Source organism: Cavia porcellus, unplaced genomic scaffold (genome assembly GCF_034190915.1).
Source record: "Cavia porcellus strain 051 isolate PalLab524CR breed Dunkin Hartley unplaced genomic scaffold, mCavPor4.1 scaffold_9, whole genome shotgun sequence".
Lineage (NCBI taxonomy): Eukaryota > Metazoa > Chordata > Mammalia > Rodentia > Caviidae > Cavia > Cavia porcellus.
In genome coordinates this window covers 7481472-7487595 of record NW_026947492.1, presented here as the reverse complement: position 1 = coordinate 7487595, position 6124 = coordinate 7481472, and the positions used below count along the sequence as shown (strand labels likewise).

The window sequence follows — 6124 nt, the reverse complement described above, 5'->3', positions numbered from 1 at the left end:
ACCCAGATGGGGTTTGCTTTCCTCCCAGGGCCCTTCTGGTGTGGGCTGCCTACACCACTAGGTGCCTTTGTCCGTACTTGTTTGCTTGTGCTGTCAGATTCTGCAAATTCCCTTTGGAAAATGGAGCTCAGCTCTCTTAGTTGGGTCCTCGGTGACCCTGGCTTAGTGAATTTGTCCATCTCCTTCTTGGAAAGAAAGAATGGAGGATTAAATTTTGTTCTGTATTCTCCTGTCAGTCACAGATTGGGAGCGTTTCTCTTTTTTTATTTAAATAGAGCAAAACCAAACAAAACAAAACAGATTAAAGCCAAGCAAAACAAGCCAGTGTAAGTGACACAGGACTTCAAAACAATACAAAATCAACAATAATTACCGTATTGCCTCTTGTCTTCAAAATAACTGCAGATACCTTTAGACATAAGAAAAATCAAACAAAACAGAACAGAATAAAACCAATAAAAATGAAACAAGGAATGTAATCAAGGACTTCAAACCAGGATAATAGTAAATCCAGAATGGCCACCATAGTGTATATTTTTATCTTTGAAATAGCTACCCATGCCATCAGATATATTAAAGTCAAACAAAACAAAACAGAATAAAATCCAACCCAACAAAACAGAGAACATGATACAGGACTTCAAAACAAGATGATAGGGAATTATCAGTGGCTACCACCTTCGGAAGGAGATCCCCCATAGATGCTATATTGCGTATTGTTACCCTCATGTGTGAAACATATTTCAATTCCAAAGGCAGTTTTCTAATTAGACTACTGGCTTTAGACCTGCAAAGTCGGTGAAACACTAAACACTACAAGCATTAAATTGTATTTTGTAATTTTTCTTGGTAACTTCTTGTTCCCTTCCCCCGCAGTCCATGGATGATGGTGCTGACTCATGGGAGAAGGCAGGCATCTGGCTGTTCCCCCAGCAGCCTGTACGTGGCGCTGGTCTGCAGGGAGCGCTTGCTTTCTAGGTGACTTCTTGTTCTCTTCCCCTGCGGTCCATGAATCTGGGAGGATTTCTGAAATCACAACAATAGGTGTTTTCTTTGAATATCTATTATGTGCCTTAATTGGTGCCAGACACTATAAGTACATTGTCTAATTCAGTCCCCATAGTAAACTTATGAGGTTAATGTGTGCCTATTTGATAGAATAAAAATTCTGCGACTCAGAAAGTATGATGTATTTAAGAAAAACTATACCGCCAATAAGTGATGCAGGTGAAATTCAAACCTACCTCAATTATTTAAACATCACTTCCTCTAGTAAAGTATTCTCTACCTTCTAGACTAGTGAGAATCCTTCTCACAGCCCTCTACCACTGCTGTTTCTCAATTGTTTGTGTAATAATGTCTGCATTTTCTAGGAAACTCAAGATGGGCAAGAATCACATCTGTTTGGTTATACCTCTATATTCATTTGTACTGAGTGGATGAATGCACTCCGCTGTTTACTGTGTCCGAGTGGTGTCCAGTCCAGCCTGTAAGAGCACGGGACAGGAACACCCTGGCTCCTGACTGACTGTGACTGGACTCCACCCCAGACCAGGGCCTGCCATTCACAGGAGCTCTTGTTTTCTGGACCAGGTAGGCAGTGGTGAGTTACACTTGGGCTTGGCTTTAGTGCAGGACCCATCTCCACTGGGAGAGCTGCTTGCAGACTGTGAAGGCTTTGTGTGTCATTACTAATTAGAAAACTGCCTTTGGAATTGAAATATGTTTCGCAGATGAGTTTACTGAACTCCTTGCCGAGGTGCGATTCATGAGACAGTTCCACTCAGAGGCAGCATATGGAGAGATCACATCTTTGCAAATTACACCATCGGCAGCATTCAGAAACAGGCCCCTGTCCATCTTCACTTACTTTTGACACTGTTACAGGCCGGTTCCTAATGTGCTCGACATGGATTTTGAATCATGGGTTTCTTAAGAATGGGAAAGAACAGTGTAGGTGGCTAAGAGGTCCCACCGAGTCATGGTATGAATATTTGAGCCATTAACATAAGGCATAGAGTCGTGGAAATGTCAGGGCAGATCTTTTGGATGATGAATAAGTTTCTGCCAAAAAAGCCTAGCGACTTACATCATGTTATTATTACATGTACTAGTATAATTACTATTATGGGCTACATATCACAGATTACCTTGTTTAATCTTCCCAACCAACCAGTGAGAGAAAGTCTCAGAGAGGCTGAGTAGTTACCAAGTTTACGCATCTAGCGGTGTAGCTGGTACCTGACCCAAAGCCCACTTTCCTCCCATGGTGTGATAGGGGGTCGGGCAGTGTGAGGGGGAAGGCCTTGTGGCCAGGCTTGGAGAAGGCAGCAGGGAGAATCAGAAGCTTTTTACGACTTCCCAGCCAGCCCCACGCCCAGCCTGGCCACCACATAGCCCTTTCCCCCGGGTTTTTCCTCCACACTTCGTGGCACTTTCCTCTCAAACAAGTGCATAAATGCACGTGGGAGAAACACAGAGCGCCACGTACACTGCTTCAGAGGCGTCTCCAGGGGCAGGTGTGAAGCACTGGTGTTGGCAGTGTACGGTCTCCTGTACTGTAACAAAGCAGCACCAACTGGGCGGCTGAAACACCATAAAACATTTCCTTCTCCTAGTTTTAGAGGGGAGAAGCCCAAAATCATGCTTCACTGAGACTCAGGGCAGAATCCTTTCTTATCTTGTCCTGGGTGCTTGGCTTGCAGCTGGGTCACTGGGACTCTGCTTTAGTCATCTCATCCCATTCTCTGTGCGTCTCTCGTCACATGAGTGTCCTTCCTCCTGCTGCCTCCTCCTTCTCCTCCTTTCCCTTCCCTTCTTCCTCCTCCTCCTCTTCTTCTTCTTCTTCAGACACCAATCATACTGCTTTAGAAGTCTTACCCCAAGGACTCCTTGCTTACCAGCAGAGACCCTATTTCCATATAAGGTCAAGTTTGGAGGTACTGGGGGTTAGGATGTAGGCGTGTGTTTTTGTAGGATACAATCCAGTGATAACAGCTCCACAGCTCCTTGCTCTCTGGAAACTGAGAGGAAATCCAGCCTGGATTCAGAGGTTCCTGCGATGGTCCCCAGAGGTCAGAGAAGCCTGATAGTGAGAGGTCCTCTTCCATTTGTACTCCTTAGAGACTCTAGGTGTGGCCTCAAGCTCTTATGAGTAAGGACATGAGATAGGCAAGTGCCACTAGTGTCACCCAGCTCCCCAGGAAGCTTTTCCTCAGGCCTTTTCTTAGATCTTGGGTCACTTCTGGAAGTCAGGTTGCACAGTCCCTGCTGTGGGACCTGCACAGGAGGGCTGGCTCAGTACCAAGGGACCCTCCACGGGCTCACTCAGCTCTGACTGGGCCCAGAGCCCCCTGCTTTGCCTCTCCGCCTACTGGGCATGACAAGGGCTTTACAAAAGAGATGTCTAATTTTTTCATAGTCCTTCTCATTTCCGGTGCTCCTGAGGCATTAACATGGCATCTGTCTTGTTATCTGGAAGTGCAGTCAAGTGTGCGTGTGTGCATACGTGCGCGCGTGTGTGTGTGCCTCTGTAGCCGCCGACATCAAAGGAAAATATTAAAGAAACCAATCATCCTCCCCCCATCAAAATTACAAATAACTTAGTTATCTGGGGAGCATCGCGGCCCGACTTTCCCCACCCCTCCGTAATGAGCTCGTTCGGAGCTGCCTCACCACGATCCTAATTGTTTTTAAATGTCTGTGCTAACTGCTTCATACGGAGAGCATCAATCTGCACGTTGGTAACTGAGAACCATGCTGCCGCCTAGGATGACACATTTTTGCAGTAATTAAAAACATGCTTAAGAAGACTCAAGCTCATCGCTACTAACACTTGACTGGCTTGGGTGGGGCCTGGGGCTGCCCTGCAGTTTGGCAGGAATGCCCAAGCCCTCCCTTGGGACAAGAGGAGCCTACCAGCCTGTGGGACTTGCAGCTATCCACATCGCTTGCAGAAAACACTCGGAGACCTCCCCTGCAGCTATCCACAGGGCCTTTCTTCTGAAAATGGCCAGTTAAGTCCCTCTGGGGCAGAACCAGTTTCTGTGATTTGCCCTTCTTCCCCAGCTCCAGGGCTGGATGGGCAAGCTCTGCCTGGGATGGACACTGAGCCATCATGGCCTGTCTGCCTGCCTGGGTCAGGCTGCTTATTATCTGCTTCTGATGGGTTACGCTAGCCATGCACAAAGCAGAGCCTGTGTGTGTGAGGGGCAGCAGGCAGGAGGAAACTGCGATGAATGAATAATTTGTCTTCTTCTGTCTCTTTGAGTTCCTCGAATCTCAGTGGTAGGGGCAGGGGAGGTCTCCGAGTGTTTTCTGCAAGCCGATGCTTGTGTTGCTGTATCTGGGCAGTCTGGAATTGGTAGGAGAGAAGCCTGAGAAGGTATGGGGTTAGGTGTGTGCATACTAAGAAACACGAGTGGGGTTATAACCTATCATAAAGCTAGATGGTTTATTTGCATCTGTGTAAGTTTTGGTACGTGTTTTCCGCCTGGCTGACAGAGAGGGCTGGGAAGCCAGGGCGCCACACAGGCATAGAGGGTGGTGAAGTGGATTATAAGACAGCAAGGTTGAGACAGGCAGAAAGGCTGGGAATGGAGTGGGTTTTTTTTGTTTTTTGTTTTTATTGGTACCGGGGATTGAACTCAGGACTGCATGCTTGTAAGGAAGGTGCTTATGCCGCTGAGCTAAATCCCCAGCCCCCTGCAGTGGGGTTTTGATATGGGTTGGTGACCAGGTTTGGAGTCCTTGAGCCAGCCTGCCAGCTCTGGGCATCTTCATCTCTGTACATTCTACTGTCTTTGGCCAGGCTGAGACTGCCTGTGGGCTGTAGCGAGGGGCTTCCATCAAGGGCTTTGTGTTTCTGGCTTGAAAGGGGCAGAATGACCTCAGAAACAGACAGTGTCTGGCTGGAGGAGCAGTTGGTGGCTGGCATATCCTGATGTTCCCACTAAGAGCAAGACCCCCAACACGCCGTAGGGCCTGCAAGCTGACCCCAACATCAGCTCCCATTCCACCAAGCTGCTCTGGGCTCCAGCTGTTGTAGCATCTGCTGAGGTTGGGCTAACAGAAAGCAGGGTCTGCTTGGGGGAGTTTCCTCTTCTCTGGACTCCAGGCTTAAAGAAATTTTTTCCAATTTGCACATCCCATGCCCCCACTTGGTAGTGTGTGTGTGTGTGTGTGTGTGCGTGCGTGTGTATGCAAGTTCCAAAAACATAGAAGAAAGCTCATGCATATACTTAGTCCACCCAACCCTAACTTCCTGTGGAATTAAGGTATACGCCAGTCTCCCAGAGATCTCTGACCTCGGTCCTTGTCTAAACTTCTACTGCGTGAAAACTGTGCATACCCTCCCCTCCTGACACCCAGGTCCCAGGCAACAAGTAAATAAATAAGCGCCATAAGAAATAGAACTCACAAAAAGTAGAGCCCTGAAGTCTGTCTGTTGCTGGAAGAAATTCTACTCTGATGCCCCCCGTTTCTGAGCCAGGAGGTAGTTAATGCAGACAGATGAAATCCAGCCTGAGTCCCAAGCAGTATTCCTTTAACCAGCTCATTATGCATTAACCTGTAAGACAATATGTTTTAAAGAGACCCACATTCATCACCTTAGAAAAGTCATATTAACATAATTTCTGGGAAAGAACAATGGGGGGAAAATGTTAGTCATTGTTGATAGAACAGGTAAGTTTCAGTAGCGTGATCTGTTGAATATTCATACGATATTGTTTTTGACATTTAAGAACTCAATTATCCGATGACTAATCAGTCTTTTACAGTGTGTTATTTTTGTGACTAGCACTGAAATACTGATAAGCCCCAGGAGAACACAGTGTTCAGATGCATTTATTATTATGTTCCAGCCCTGGCTTTCTCTGGCATGCATGTCCAGGGGAATTTAGTGCCTGTGACAGTGAGCGGCCGAGGGCCTGGCTGGAGTCAGCCAGTGCAGGAGACCAGATGCTCTGCCGTCTGATTTCGCTCCGGTGATTTTCTCCGCAAGTGAGGGGCCGCCAGGATTGTTACATGCCCTAGGGCTCTGGGCTCAGAATCGTCTCAGCTGTTCTGGGCTCCGTTATTCACTGTAGATCAGGGGTGAGGGCACCTGTCCTGTCTTCACCCA

General features: G+C 47.3%; 1 long non-coding RNA gene across 1 annotated transcript; it reads right to left on the bottom strand.

Moving 5' to 3' along the window:
* Nucleotides 1–248: 248 nt before the first annotated feature.
* On the bottom strand, nt 249–5538 carry LOC134477522 (uncharacterized). The gene is made up of 2 exons (XR_010049546.1): nt 5420–5538; nt 249–1026 (listed from the first exon to the last, which is right to left on the bottom strand). It is a non-coding gene; the product is annotated as an uncharacterized LOC134477522 (long non-coding RNA).
* Nucleotides 5539–6124: the final 586 nt, after the last annotated feature.